The sequence below is a fragment of the Pristiophorus japonicus genome, chromosome 7 (genome assembly GCF_044704955.1).
Source record: "Pristiophorus japonicus isolate sPriJap1 chromosome 7, sPriJap1.hap1, whole genome shotgun sequence".
NCBI lineage: Eukaryota > Metazoa > Chordata > Chondrichthyes > Pristiophoridae > Pristiophorus > Pristiophorus japonicus.
The window spans coordinates 217,690,499-217,706,817 of NC_091983.1; positions in this window are offsets into that span (position 1 = coordinate 217,690,499).

The following is a 16,319-nucleotide window of genomic DNA, read 5'->3' on the forward strand; positions in this document are numbered from 1 at the left end:
CACCGGGAGTCCATTTAATTCAACCTTCAGCATTATCGGGGAACACTTTGTGGTAAATGTGTGCACCCCATATAACTCTGCCTCTTCAATCTGAGGCTGTGGTTCGTCATGATCCAACATGGATCTGTCCTCCTTTACAACATGGTGGTTTGTAGGATTAGCAGGGTTTGCAGCTCGCCTGCACATACGTTGGAGATGTCGCATTGTTCCCCAGCCCTTGCAAACGTACCCTTTGAAGCGGCATGAATGGAAACGATGATCATCCCCGCAGCGCCAACAAGGTATTAATGGCCTTGTATTCACCACCCTTGATGGTGGACTCTGAGACAGCTGTGGATGTGCAGCTGCAGGCATGTGAGGCCTGCCCTGTACATTTCAATTCGAAAACAAAATTACTTTGTTCACAGTACTTGCAGCAGCACTCGTGTGCTGAGAGATTTGTTTGGTATTGTCACTGGTGGCGGTGAATGCCTGGGCTAACGCTATGGCTTTACTCAAGGCTGGGGTCTCTACAGTCAAAAGTTTGCAAAGTATTATGCCAATATGTCGAGGAACCAACTAGGGGGGAGGCCATCTTAGATTGGGTGTTGTGTAATGAGAGAGGATTAATTAGCAATACCGTTGTGCGAGGCCCCTTGGGGAAGAGTGACCATAATATGGTGGAATTCTGCATTAGGATGGAGAATGAAACAGTTAATTCAGAGACCATGGTCCAGAACTTAAAGAAGGGTAACTTTGAAGGTATGAGGCGTGAATTGGCTAGGATTGATTGGCAAATGATACTTAAGGGGTTGACTGTGGATGGGCAGTGGCAGACATTTAGAGACCGCATGGATGAACTACAACAATTGTACATTCCTGTCTGGCGTAAAAATAAAAAAACGGAAGGTTGATCAACCGTGGCTATCAAGGGAAATCAGGGATAGTATTAAAGCCAAGGAAGTGGCATACAAATTGGCCAGAAATAGCAGTGAACCCGGAGACTGGGAGAAATTTAGAACTCAGCAGAGGAGGACAAAGGGTTTGATTAGGGCATGGAAAATGGAGTACAAGAAGAAGCTTGCAGGGAACATTAAGACGGATTGCAAAAGTTTCTATAGATATGTAAAGAGAAAAAGGTTAGTAAAGATAAACGTAGGTCCCCTGCAGTCAGAATCAGGGGAAGTCATAACGGGGAACAAAGTACTTTGGTTCGGTATTCACTGAGGAGGACACTAACAACCTTCCAGGTATAAAAGGGGTCAGAGGGTCTAGTAAGGAGGAGGAACTGAGGGATATCCTTATTAGTCGGGAAATTGTGTTGGGGAAATTAATGGGATTGAAGGCCGATAAATCCCCAGCGCCTGATGGACTGCATCCCAGAGTACTTAAGGAGGTGGCCTTGGAAATAGCGGATGCATTGACAGTCATTTTCCAACATTCCATTGACTCTGGATCAGTTCCTATCGAGTGGAGGGTAGCCAATGTAACCCCACTTTTTAAAAAAGGAGGGAGAGAGAAAACAGGGAATTATAGACCGGTAAGTCTGACATCGGTAGTGGGTAAGATGATGGAATCAATTATTAAGGATGTCATAGCAGCGCATTTGGAAAGAGGTGACATGATAGGTCCAAGTCAGCATGGATTTGTGAAAGGGAAATCATGCTTGACAAATCTTCTGGAATTTTTTGAGGATGTTTCCAGTAGAGTGGACAAGGGAGAACCAGTTGATGTGGTACATTTGGACTTTCAGAAGGCTTTCGACAAGGTCCCACACAAGAGATTAATGTTCAAAGTTAAAGCACATGGGATTGGGGGTAGTGTGCTGACATGGATTAAGAACTGGTTGTCAGACAGGAAGCAAAGAGTAGGAGTACATGGGTACTTTTCAGAATGGCAGGCGGTGACTAGTGGGGTACCGCAAGGTTCTGTGCTGGGGCCCCAGCTGTTTACATTGTACATTAATGATTTAGACGAGGGGATTAAATGTAGTATCTCCAAATTTGCGGATGACACTAAGTTAGGTGGCAGTGTGAGCTGCGAGGAGGATGCTATGAGGCTGCAGAGCGACTTGGATAGGTTAGGTGAGTGGGCAAATGCATGGCAGATGAAGTATAATGTGGATAAATGTGAGGTTATCCACTTTGGTGGTAAAAACAGAGAGACAGACTATTATCTGAATGGTGACAGATTAGGAAAAGGCGAGGTGCAACGAGACCTGGGTGTCATGGTACATCAGTCATTGAAGGTTGGCATGCAGGTACAGCAGGCGGTTAAGAAAGCAAATGGCATGTTGGTCTTCATAGCGAGGGGATTTGAGTACAGGGGCAGGGAGGTGTTGCTACAGTTGTACAGGGCATTGGTGAGGCCACACCTGGAGTATTGTGTACAGTTTTGGTCTCCTAACCTGAGGAAGGACATTCTTGCTATTGAGGGAGTGCAGCGAAGGTTCACCAGACTGATTCCCGGGATGGCGGGACTGACCTTTCAAGAAAGACTGGATCAACTGGGCTTGTATTCACTGGAGTTCAGAAGAATGAGAGGGGACCTAATAGAAACGTTTAAAATTCTGATGGGTTTAGACAGGTTAGATGCAGGAAGAATGTTCCTAATGTTGGGGAAGTCCAGAACCAGGGGTCACAGTCTAAGGATAAGGGGTAAGCCATTTAGGATCGAGATGAGGAGAAACTTCTTCACTCAGAGAGTTGTGGGTATGTGGAATTCTCTACCACAGAAAGTTGTTGAGGCCAGTTCGTTAGATATATTCAAAAGGGAGGAAGTTGTGGCCCTTTCGGCTAAAGGTATCAAGGGTATGGAGAGAAAGCAGAAATGGGGTAATGAAGTGCATCATTAGTCATGATCATATTGAATGGTGGTGCAGGCTCGAAGGGCCGAATGGCCCACTCCTGCACCTATTTTCTATGTTTCTATGTCAACGCTGGGTGCATGGAGACAAAGGATATGGCCTCACCACCTGGCTGATGACCTCACTGCGTGACACCCACACCGAGGCCGAAAGGCGATGCAACGAGAGCCATAAGTAAGATGTTGCTGCTGGTTGGCAATGGGGGTTCGTCACCTTGGGGTGCAGCGTGGCGCTCCGGGACCACTGGGAGCCCTCTGCCACCAGTGTTCCTGGCTAGCAGCTCCAGGGCCTCCTCCATCCCTTCCATATTATATGTTATTTGTTGGACAAAAACAATGTCCTTGGTGCTTAGTGGGCTTTTTGCTGCTGGTGAATCTCCATCGTTCCTCCCACAACAGCCAAACAAGCACACACCACAGCCACACATACTTTCAGTGCCTCTGGGCTCCCTCTCTCTCTGTCTCCTCTTCTGCGCATGTCATGATGACACTTGACCTTTGAATCGCGGGAATTGAGCGCTGCTGTTGCTAAGGATGGCGACACTTTACAGCAGAAGGTCAGAAAAATTTAACTCTACCGCCCATTTGATATCGCTCACGGTAACGCCCATTTTCAAAAATGTAAACTAGGTGTTTTGAGAATGGGCGAGAAGCGGGTGATCTGAAAACCTTTTTTTACCTCCCATGCCGGAAATAACGCCCATTTTTGGATGATAAGCTCAAAAGTGGAGGTTCTAGCCCGATATCTTTATCTAAACCTGGTCACCATAAGTAACTGCGTGCAGAACTCTTGGTCAAGCACTTTCCCAGGTGCTGGTCACGAAGATCTCCTAACAATTTGGACCTGAACTGATTTGGAATAAATACTCTTGCACCCCACATGAAACAATCTTTATCCATTGACAATTCATTCCTACGAACAAAAGATGGATGAATATCTTTCTCAGATACCTGGTTTGGCCAGCCATTTGCTATGTAATCATACATCTTTGACATAACTGGATCATGTTTGGTTGTCTCCCAATCTCTTCAGCTGTGACTGGCAGTTTATTAATGTATGAAAAATAGAACACTTCTTCCCTATTAGCTGTAACTTGTGATGAGGATGGTAACCTGGACATAGCATTAGCATTACCATCTGACTTAGGTACAACAACAAGGGTGTAGCCCAATGATTTAGATCTACCTTAGAGATAATGTTCTCAGTTTCCAGTCTTTTAAGTTTTTGCTCAACTTTATCCTTGAGTGCGTATGGCACAGGATATGGCTTGCAGTAAACTGGTCTAGCGTCCTTCTGTACTCTGACACTCACCTTGAAGTCTTGGATCGGACTGCCTATCTCATGGAACACCTTCATATACTGCTTGATGACATCCTCTTTCGATGCAAATTTCATTTCTACATGAAAAATCTCATTCCAATCCAGCTTCAGTGATCCCAACCAGTTTCAAGGCAGGATTGTCTTCTGCCACTAATAAGAGAGGCAAGCTCTGAAACTGATCCTGTATTTCACCGGTACAGTGATACGTCATACCACAGGGATTTGCTCTCCTGAGTAACCTCGCAGCTCTATCTTCGATTTCTTCAATGGAAAATCATTCAACTTGTCGAGATATAATGATTCCAGTGCAACACTCACGGATGCACCAGTGTCGATTTCCATGGTATCCTGGTTCCGGCAATGTATATTGGATAACAACACATCCCGAATTGTTGTTGGGTACCCTAGTGCTCCTGGTGACGCGTATCTCCAGAACCTTCTCTTCAATGCTATGCAGTCTCTGGTGATTGCTACCTCTAGCATTGAACATTGGTTTACTCTTCAGTCGGCATGCCTTTGCATGATGTCTTGTTTTCTTGCAGAAGAAACACCCTGCCTTCACAAGTGGACAGCTTTGAGAAATGTGTTGTCCCAGGCACCGATAGCACAACTTCAATTTACTGGTACCTTGGCCAATTGCTGAGGGCTTGGGGCCCGACTGCCTTTTACTTCTAACCTGCAACCTCGGTTGTCTGATGACTGGAAATGGCATGAAATTCTCGGGAGTATTGGTCGGCCATATCCTTCGACATAGCTGTCTGACAAGCTAAATCAAAAGTCAAGTTTGAGGTTGTCAACAACTTTCTTCTAATTACTTCATTTCTCATCCCACAAACAAAGCGGTCACGCAGTGCTCGGTCCTGAAAGTTTCCGAAATGACAGTGAATGGATATCTTTTTTAAAGCTATAATGTACTCATAGATTCCTTCGTCAATTAATGAGGGTTGTGAATCTGTGGAATTTTCTGCCCAAGGAAGCAGTTGAGGCTAGCTCATTGAATGTATTCAAGTCACAGATAGATAGATTTTTAACCAATAAGGGAATTAAGGGTTATGGGGAGCGGGCGGGTAAGTGGAGCTGAGTCCACGGCCAGATCAGCCATGATCTTGTTGAATGGCGGAGCAGGCTCGAGGGGCTAGATGGCCTACTCCTGTTCCTAATTCTTATGTTCTTATGTTAATTGATTTCGTATTCCAGAACGATAACTTTCTGCAATTTCCAGGCGGTCTGGACTGTAGAGCCATTCTCTCTCAGTGGTGTGTCCTTTGGCTTGACAGGAACAAGCACATTTTTCAGGCTTTCATACACCTCGGGGACTGCTTCAGTCAATAAAATAGCCTATTTTTTTCCTACCCCACCCAATTATGATTTTCATCATCGGGGACTTCAGCAATACTATTTGCAGTGAAAAACATTTCTAGTCGCTCCACATATGCTCTGAAAGTCTCTCGGTTGCGATGGAACTCACCCAAGCGCCCTATTATTCCCATAGGCACAGCCATCTGGACTCTGACAGTTCAGCTAAGTGCGTTTGTAATTTACCGTGGATTTTTAGCTATACTGCAAAACAAAGAACCTCTCAAAGTATCTCCGTTGGTTGGCTGAATCATCCACCGACAAAAGTTTCAGCTAGGGAATCCGATTATCCTATCCTCATTCACCAATGTGATATATTCTTACAACTTTACAAACACACTATACACAACATAGCTCTACAGGAACTTGTCAATCATTTGACTTGTCACATGACCCTTTTATTGTATGTACATCAGCAGTTGCATTTCCACAGTAGTCCACTAGGTCGAGCTCTATATTACAATAGCCACTATGCAAAGTACCCCTATGAATCACAAGCAATTATCTATCCAGGCCATTCGTGGCACCTTTGCTTTAAGGAAGCTAAATTTTCGAACGTTTGTATCTCTCTTTCATGTGAAGGTAAAAGAAAGCTTTCATTGTCTAATTCACATTGTTGGGTGGCATTGTTGTTAGGTCACGCATCAATTGCTGGACTTGTCCGATCACAGAGGTGCCTCATCCTAGTCAATTCCCTGCTCCATTATATGAAATGTCATCTTGTTCTGATGTCATTGTTATCAAAAGGTCAGATTTGCATTTAAACTGGTTCTGCCTGTACTAGCTGTTGTGCCTTTGTTCCATTATAAAACAACATGCAAATCTACCTATGTGTTTAATTTTCCCCTACTCTCTACTTCCTGACTGCCAACCAGTTCTCTATCCACTTCAATACACTACCCTTAATACCATGTGCTTTCATTTTGCACACTAATCTCTTATGTGGGACCTTGTCAAAAGCGTTTTGAAAGTCCAAATACACCACATCCACTGGTTCTTCCTTGTCCACTCTGCTAGTTACATCCTCAAAAAATTCCAGAAGATTTGCCAAGCATGATTTCCCTTTCCTGAATCCATGCTGACTTGGACCGATCCTATCACTGCTTTCCAAATATGCTGCTATTTCATCTTTAATAATTGATTCCAACATTTGCCCCACTACTGATGTCAGACTAACCAGTCTATAATTTCCTGTTTTCTCTCTCCCTCCTTTTTTAAAAAGTGTTGCTACATTAGCTACCCTCCAATCCATAGGAACTGATCCAGAGTCGATAGACTGTTGGAAAATGATCACCAATGCATCCACTGTTTCTCGGGCCACCTCCACAAGCATTCTGGGATGCAGACCATCAGGCCCTGGGGATTTATTGGCCCCCAATCCCATCAATTTCCCTAACACAATTTCCTGACCAATAAGGATTTCCCTCAGTTCCTCCCTCTCGCTAAACCCTTGGTCCCCTAGTATTTCCGGAAGGTTATTTGTGTCTTCGTTTGTGAAGACAGAACCAAAGTATTTGTTCAATTGTTCCACATTATAAATTCACCTGATTCTGACTGCAAGGGACCTAAATTTGTCTTCACTAATCTTTTTCTCTTCAAGTATCTATAGAAGCTTTTGCAGTCAGTTTTTATGTTCCCAGCAAGCTTCCTCTCATACTCTATTTTCCCCCTCCTAATTAAACCCTTTGTCCTTCTCTGCTGAATTATTAAATTCTCCCAGTCCTCAGGTTTGCTGCTTTTTCTGGCCAATTCATATGCCTCCTCCTTGGACCCAACACTATCCCTAATTTCCCTTGTTAGCCACAGTTGAGCCACCGCCCGCCCCGCCCCTCCCCCCCCACCCCTCCCCCGCGCCCCGCTTTGTTTTTACTCCAGACAGGGATGTACAATTGTTGAAATTCATCCATGTGATCTTTCAATGTTTGCCATTGCCTATCCACCGTCAACCCCCTAATATTGAAGAAGGTGCAAAATACACAGAACCCCTCCCCCCCCCAACCCTCCCGCCCCCTGTGTTTGGGCTCATTCGAAAGGAAATTTAATTTCGGACTATCTACCCCAAAGTTTGGAATGCTAAAGTGCTTATGAAAGAAACTACGAACTTTAATAGAATTTTGGATTTTAAAAGACAAACTCAAGGCTGTGGGCGGGCCTAAGGAACTAGCAGGAGACAGTCTAATTAAGTGAAGCTACCTGGGTGAGAGGACTAAGTTAACCTGTCTGGAAGAATGAGTATTCGAAAACAAGAAACATTCACATCACAAAATCACCCAGAGGTAGCTACCCATCAACATGGGTCTGGACAATCATTTCAGCATATATATCACAAAGAGGCCCAATCCAGCCTGTATGCGAAAGACTAAGCACAAAAGGACATTGCAATTACCAAACTAATTTTTCCATCAGGAAACAGTTTTCGAACATCAACTCACCCAAAACATATCAACTTTTAACGAGCCCGCCAAAATATTACAAAGAAGAACCAAGCCCGCCAAAATTAGTACCTCATCAAGACAAGGAGAGAATCCAACGCGACAGTTGTAAACTAACTTCTCCAGCCTCGAAGCCCTGAAGTCCTGAAGGAAGGAAGAACACCACCATCGCAGCAGCAACCGACCACAATCAACGTGGTATCAACGGAAAACCACCGCGATCGACCAAACTCGAACAAAACTCCAACGGGGAAAAAACGAAGAATCGAAAAGTTTCTACAATCTAATCCTGACCTACCAACGGGTAAAACATTACCTAAAAAACTGTAGAATCCTATTGCTAACGAAGAAAACCAGGTACTTATCCCATAGATCCAAAACGCACCTTACCGTATCAGCGGACTCAACCAAACTGAAGATTGCGCAGCAAGAAGTCTTCTCCGATGTTCGGGGTATGGCAAGCAGACCCTACCACATCCAGCAAACCCCGAAACCGTGATCTACCATTAACTGTCAAAAAGGATTGGTAAGCATAGTCACTGCCTGCCCTGGAGTCTAACCTAGCTAGAATTAGGTTTTGGGAGGTGGGAGGTATAATTTTACTGTAACCCCCTTTGAATGTGTAGTGTATGATTCTTTATTAGAGTGATTATAAGTTTGACCTTGTACCTTTCCTTGTATTGTCCCTTATCAGAATGATTGTAAGTTTGGCCTTGTATTTTCTTACTAGAGTAATAAGCCTGTATTTCTTTGACTGTAATAATAACAAAGCTCTTTTACCTCAAACCAGTGTCCTTTGCACTTTTGTCACACCCCCCCCAAATAAATCCAGAGTCGAGAACCCAAGGGAGTGGGAACGAGTCGAACCGCTCAAGTTGATCAGAAGTGAACCTGACCCCCTCATAGAGACTACCCCCTTACAGTATCATTCGCCAGTCTATTCTAGCCAATTCAGATCTCATATCATAGAAGCCACCTTCCTTAAGTTCAGGACCCCAGTCTCTGAACTAACTGTGTCACTCTCCATCTCAGAATGGCAGGCAGTGACTAGTGGGGTCCCGCAGGGCTCTCAGTGCTGGGACCCCAGCTATTTACAATATATATCAATGATTTAGATGAAGGAATTGAGTGTAATATCTCCAAGTTTGCAGATGACACTAAGCTGGGTGGTGGTGTGAACTGTGAGGAGGATGCTAAGAGGCTGCGGGATGACTTGGACAGGTTAGGTGAGTGGGCAAATGCATGGCAGGTGCAGTATAATGTGGATAAATATGAGGTTATCCACTTTGGTTGCAAAAACATGAAGGCAGAATATTATCTGAATGGCGGTAGATTAAGAGGGGGGGAGGTGCAACGAGACCTGGGTGTCATGGTACATCAGTCATTGAAAGTTGGCATGCAGGTACAGCAGGTGGTGAGAGGGGCAAATGGTATGTTGGCCTTCATAGCTAGGGGATTTGAGTATAGGAGCAGGGAGGTCTTACTGCAGTTGTACAGGGCCTTAGTGAGGCCTCACCTAGAATATTGTGTTCAGTTTTGGTCTCCTAATCTGAGGAAAGACGTTCTTGCTATTGAGGGAGTGCAGCGAAGGTTCACCAGACTGATTCCCGGGATGGCGGGACTGACATAGGAGGAGAGACTGGATCGACTGGGCCTGTATTCACTGGAGTTTAGAAGAATGAAAGGGGTCTCATAGAAACATATAAAATTCTGACGGAACTGGACAGGTTAGATGCAGGAAGAATGTTCCCGATGTTGGGGAGGGCCAGAACCAGGGGACACAGTCTAAGGATAAGGGGTAAGCCATTTAGGACTGAGATGAGGAGAAACATCTTCACTCAGAGAGTTGTCAACCTGTGGAATTCTCTACCACAGAAAGCTGTTGATGCCGGTTCGTTGGATATATTCAAGAGGGAGTTAGATATGGCTCTTACAGCTAAAGGGATCAAGGGGTATGGAGAGAAAGCAAGAAAGGGGTACTGAGGGAATGATCAGCCATGATCTTATTGAATGGCGGTGCAGGCTCGAAGGGCCGAATGGCCTACTCCTGCACCTATTTTCTGTGTTTCTATGTTTCCCCAATTATCTGCGCCCTTTTTTTGAAATATCTCCAAGTTTCCCCAATGTTTCTGCACCAGCGCAATTCACTGAGGTACGATTATTTTGGTTAGATTTTTTTGCTTCACGGGGGCATTACCTGATGTCTGCGCAAGTTTTTCAGATTTAAGCAAGTTTGGGCAACTTACATTTTTTCTAGGACGGCGGATGTGACCACTCCCAAAAAACTTTCTGGGCATTTAAGAAAAATCAGTGAACATTAAAAACTTGGACAGAAAGATGCCATTGATTTTAACCAAAGTTTTGGAGGGAGTGAAGAAGGCAGAGAATAAGCATCATAAATCTTAATTTTTTCAAAGTCAAAAGCGAAAAATTGGAAGTGTAATGCAATTCTTGAATTTTTGATTTTTTTTCAAAGAACCACCCTACCACCGAACGTCTCCTCACCGGGCTCAAGGGTCGGAGCATCGGCCGGCAGAATCATTCCCTCGCCCCGACACAGGACCTTGGGCTTCAAAAGAAGCCCTGGGTGGGGGCAGGTGGTCCGTGGTGGAAGCCGAACCTCAAGCCCCCTTGTCCAGGTGAGGGAATGATTCTGCCGGCTGATGCTCCGACCCTTGAGCCCGGTGAGGAGACGTTTGGTGGTGGGGTGGTTCTTTGAAAAAAGTCAAAAATCCAAGAATTGCATTACACTTTGTTGCCCCAAATATCTTCATTGAATGCCTAGCTTCCCATTCTAAGCAAGCCTATTGTGCATGCACAGACCAAGGTGTGGTCCATACTAGGGCGTCCGCCTTGGAGAGAGAGAGGAAAGAAGAGGAAGAGTGCTTTATCCTGTTGTTTTGAGGTTGTTGCAAAGCTACAATTTAATAATGGGGGCAATACTGACAATGCCATACCTTGTGCAAGCCTTCTGAATGATGGTGCTGCGGAGGAGAAATTTGATTAAACATCATCGCATGAGGAACCTCAGAGCATGTAGGATGATGGGCAGGTGGCCTTGCCCACATCGGGTATATCGAGACAGGTGTTCATACCTGCACCTGATTGATGCAGACTGTGTGAGAAGGCTGCGTTTCCGCAAATAAGTTGTAACCGAGATCTGTGAGTTAGTAAAAGCAGACCTGCAACCTAGAAGAGTCAGGAGGGCTGCTTTGTCAGTTGAAGTAAATGTTACAGCTGAACTTACATTTTATGCATCTGGCTCCATAGAAAGCCTACTTTAATCCTCACTTTGAGAGCTAATAAAGTAGAGTCAGGTCGCACCTGGTTTGAGTTCATCGTACTAAGCCTATTGAGTTATTGCATAGGCAACAAAAACAAACCCAGCACATCCAATCTTTCCTCGTAGCTAAAATTCTCCTTCCAGACAACATCTCCGTAAAGCTCCTCTGTACCCTCTCTATTACATCTTTCCTGTAATGTGGTGACCAGAACTGCACGCAGTACTCCAGCTGCGGCCTAACTAGTGTTTTATGTCCCCTTTGTGTATTTACCCAATTCCATTTTAAAAGTTATTATTGAAGCTCCTTCCAGCCGTGTTGTCAGCCATGGATCAAAGACTTGAGCATGTAAATCTAGGCTGACATTCCAGTGCAGTACTGAGGGAGTGCTGCACTGTCAGAGGTGCCATCTATCGGATGAGACTTTAAACTAAGGTCCTCTCTCAGGTTGACGCAGAAAAAGATCCCATGGCACTATTTCGAAGAAGAGCAGGGGAGTTCTCCATAGTGCCCTGGCCAATATTTATCCCTCAACCAACATCACTAAAAGAGAATGGTGTGGAAATTCTGACATGTGCACAATGCACATGTGCTGAAAACCGGCATTTCCAATCTGTCAAGCTGGAACTTGACAGGTCGTAGATATCTCGGGAGCGAGGACATTTGTACGGGCAAGATTGCAGGATTTACGCATATCTTGCCCAGCAAATGTCCTCAAAATTTTTGCACCTGATAGAAGCAGGCACGTAGCCTACTTTTACAGGCATAAGAGTTTAAAAATATATCAAAAACATGATTAAAATAACATTTTTAAAAACATACTAATGTTAAAACCCTTCCCACTCAGGTAATGTTACTTTAAACCCTAACCCTAACTTTTTTTTTAAATCGGCAATTTTTATTTCTTTAGAACAAATTTATATCAACTTTAATTTCTATTAGTGTATTGTGTAAAGTGTTTTTTAAATGTTTTATGTAGAGATTGTGCGTTTTGGGGTTTTTCTCATTCATAGTAACAGGAGTTTCGTAAGTTACAACAAATGAGAAAATACTTACCTGTGATTGGGTGTCCAGGCCCGCGTGACTCCTGCGGACCCCTGCGTGAAACCGCTGCGATACGCAGTCACGAGAGGCCTCTGGACCGGGATCTTAAGCGGGTGCAGCAGCTTAAGGTAAGTGTGCATTTTATTTCTATTCTACAGTGCTTTGCCCACGGGAAATCCTCGAGAGGAATTTCTGGGCCATTATATGCTCATTGTCACCCTGATGTTTATAGGGTCCTGAGTGTACAAACTGGCTGCTGTGTTTCCCTACATTACAACATTGACTGCACTTTAAAGGTAATTAATTGACTGTAAAGCGCTTCGAGCTGTCCTGAGGCCTTTCTTTGCTCTTGTGCAATAATATGTGGCAATCAAGCTTAGTTATACCAGGGCAAGTGATCTGGAATCGTTGCGTGTGTGTGACATGATTTTGCATTGTTAGCAGAGTTCACCCTAAAGTATCCGGGCGTGTGGCCGCTCGTTGATCGGCAGGTTTCAGGCACCACCCATTGCCGCTGGAAAAGATACTGCACATGTGCGGCCACACAGCAACCACACAGCAAAATGAAAGGGACCGTGCACAAAAAACCCATTCGAGGGAACATTTATTGTAAGCACTGTAACTTTGCTTTCGTCAAGCTTTAACCAGCATTCGTGAAAAGGCTGGGGGCGTCATTGATAACAAATGCTATATGTACCTGATTTGGGGGGAGAAGGAGTGTATCTGTTACCCAGACCACGACCATCACAACCTGCAACCCCAACTAAAATAGACAATAAATCTTTAACCAGGAAGTTCTTGGCATCATGTAACTTCCTGGATAGTCGTGGAAAATTCCAAAGGGAACTAGATAGAGATTTGTCAGAGAAAAGGGGTGGCGATATATGCAAGATAAAGCGGTGCATGGAATTGTTTGCAGTTTGCTGACCACTCGTGAAAAGGACACTTAAAACCAGACTCTCGCTGGTTCACCGCAACCTGCATGATCAGGTAGAGAATAGGCGGCAGCAACAAAATGTAAACGATGGTCACACCACTGTGTCATGGGAAATTGATCTGAATGACCTTGTGTATGTGCTAAACTATGGACATGATCCTAAGTGGATCGCGAGCACGGTGATAGCTAAAGAAGGGAATAGAGTGATTGTGGTCAAACTAGACAATGGACAAATTTGCAGAAAGCACCTGGACCAAGCGAGGCTGCAGTTCACAGACTGCCCTGAACAACCCACAGCAGACACCACCTTTTTCGAGCCCACAACACACACCCAAAGGATCAACGACACCACGCCAGACCTGGAAATCGAACCCATCACGCCCAACAGCCCAGCAAGGCCAGGCTCACCTAGCAGCCCTGCAGGGCCAACAACACGCCAGCCCAGCGAGGGCACAGCCAACACACCAGAACAGACATTTGTACTGAGGCAGTCCACCAGGGAAAGAAAGGCTCCCAACCGCCTCACCTTGTAAATAGTTTTCACTTTGACTTTGGCGGGGGGAGTGATGTTGTGTATCTGCAAAGCATGCACTCCCATGTTCCGCCACCAGGCAGCTCATCCCCTGAAGTCCCAAGGGATCCCAGCATCCCTTGGGAGCACTGTATATAAGCCAGCCCCTAAGGCCTGTTCCTCACTCTGGAGTGTCTTATTTAAGACTGAGGTCACTGTTACTTTAACCTCCCTGTGTGTAGTCTCATCTGTGTTAGGAACACAATCGCTCTGTTGCTCTGTGACCCAAAGCTGGTAACTCTGGCCCAGGTTACTGGACCACCACACGGTAACTTGGTGATCTCACGCAAAGTGACACCATGACATTGCGATGCCCTGGGAAACATCGCCATGACATTCTCGCATTGTTTTTTTTCATTTGTTGCGGGGGTCTGGTGCGGGGCGGGGGGTGGGGGGGGGGGGGGGAGTGGGTGCGGAATGAAACTGGTAGGGGTGCCCATATCCTGCTGCCCTGCGCTGCCTTCTTGAAGAAACTTGGAGCGATGGTTTGCACAAACGCATGTCATATGGTCACAGAGAGCGGTGAGCCAGTTCAGTTCCCTGGCCACTTTCTCCTGGGCCCAGCCCACAAGTGACCAGATTTATTGGGGGTAGTTCTAACTTCGGGAACTGGTGGTGAACATGTGATATCGGGTCAGCCGCCCATTATATCCCCCGCCTGATTTTCATTCCCATTAGCGTTAATAAAACGGCCAACCAGACGGGGTGACTAACAGCCAGCCGATCCCATATTGCCCGTTGTACTCCATTACCAAAGTTCAACTTATCCCTGTCGGATTTAACTACCCAACTAGTTATGATGGAACTCATGATCTTTCGATCACCAATGCATGTGCTGTGACCACTGCACTCCCGCGCCCTATGCATTTGTCTCTCATTCTTAATAATGTTGTAAACATGTTGCTGGTAAACTGGATTACAGGTTTCTTAAAATTAATGGATGACGGAAAGTATTGGCACTGTTTGTCTCAGCACTGCACTTTAGGGAGAATGTCAAGGCCAGAGGAGATTTACGAGAATGGTTCCAGGGATGAGGAACTTCAGTTATGTGGAGAGACTAGGTGAGTTATGGGAAAGGATGAGGAAAAATCAAATGCGAAAATACTCACCTGGAGGAGGTCTAACGTCAGTGAGCTGGAGGGATCGGGCCCAGATGGATTGAAATCAAAGATTGGCAAGTGAAAAAGTGACTGAGCAATGAGAGGCCTTCAAGGAGGGTACAGAATAAAGACATTCACACGAGGGGGAAAGGAAGGTCATCTAAAGCTGGAGCTCCCTGGATGATTAAAGACCTCGGGGTAGAAATTCGGTGGCTTAGCGCCCCTGGGCAAGTGATCTGGAATCGTTGCGTGTGTGTGGCATGATTTTGCATTGTTAGCAGAGTTCACCCTAAAGTATCCGGGCGTGTGGCCGCTCGTTGATCGGCAGGTTTCAGGCACCACCCATTGCCGCTGGAAAAGATACTGCACATGTGCGGCCACACAGCAACCACACAGCAAAATGAAAGGGACCGTGCACAAAAAACCCATTCGAGGGAACATTTATTGTAAGCACTGTAACTTTGCTTTCGTCAAGCTTTAACCAGCATTCGTGAAAAGGCTGGGGGCGTCATTGATAACAAATGCTATATGTACCTGATTTGCGGGGAGAAGGAGTTTATCTGTCACCCAGACCGCGACCATCACAACCTGCAACCCCAACTAAAATAGACAATAAATCTGTAACCAGGAAGTCCTTGGCATCATGTAACTTCCTGGATAGTCGTGGAAAATTCCAAAGGGAACTAGATAGAGATTTGTCAGAGAAAAGGGGTGGCGGTATATGCAAGATAAAGCGGTGCATGTAATTGTTTGCAGTTTGCTGACCACTCTTGTTGTGTATCTGTAAAGCATGTGTATGGCATGGGAGCTAGGCCAGCATCCCCGTTGAAATGCAAGAGCCAATCAAGCCATTCCAGCGGCGAAAGGATGAGCTGTCCATTCAGGCAGACTGCCTGTTGTGGGGTAACCATGTAGTGGTACCAAAAAAGGGCAGGGAGACATTCATCTCGGATCTCCACAGCACACACCCGGGTATAGTAATGATGAAAGCGATAGCCAGATCCTACGTGTGGTGGCCTGGTATCGACTCTGATTTAGAGTCCTGTGTACAGCAATGCAGTGTATGTGCTCAGTTGAGCAACACACCCAGAGAGGCACCACTAAGTTTGTGGTCCTGGCCCTCCAGGCCATGGTCAAGGATCCATGTCGACTATGCTGGCCTGTTTCTCGGTAAAATGTTCCTGGTGGTGGTGGATGCTCCCACGGCCTGCCTGGCATACTGATCAGTGACAACGGGCCATGTTTCACCAGTGCCGAATTTAAAGAATTCATGACCCGCAATGGGATCAAACATGTCACCTCGGCCCCGTTTAAACCAGCCTCCAACGAGCAGGCAGAGCGGGCAGTACAAACCATCAACCAGAGCCTTAAACGAGTCACAGAAGGCTCACTCCAAACCCGCCTGTCCAGAGTACTGCTCAGCTACCGCACGA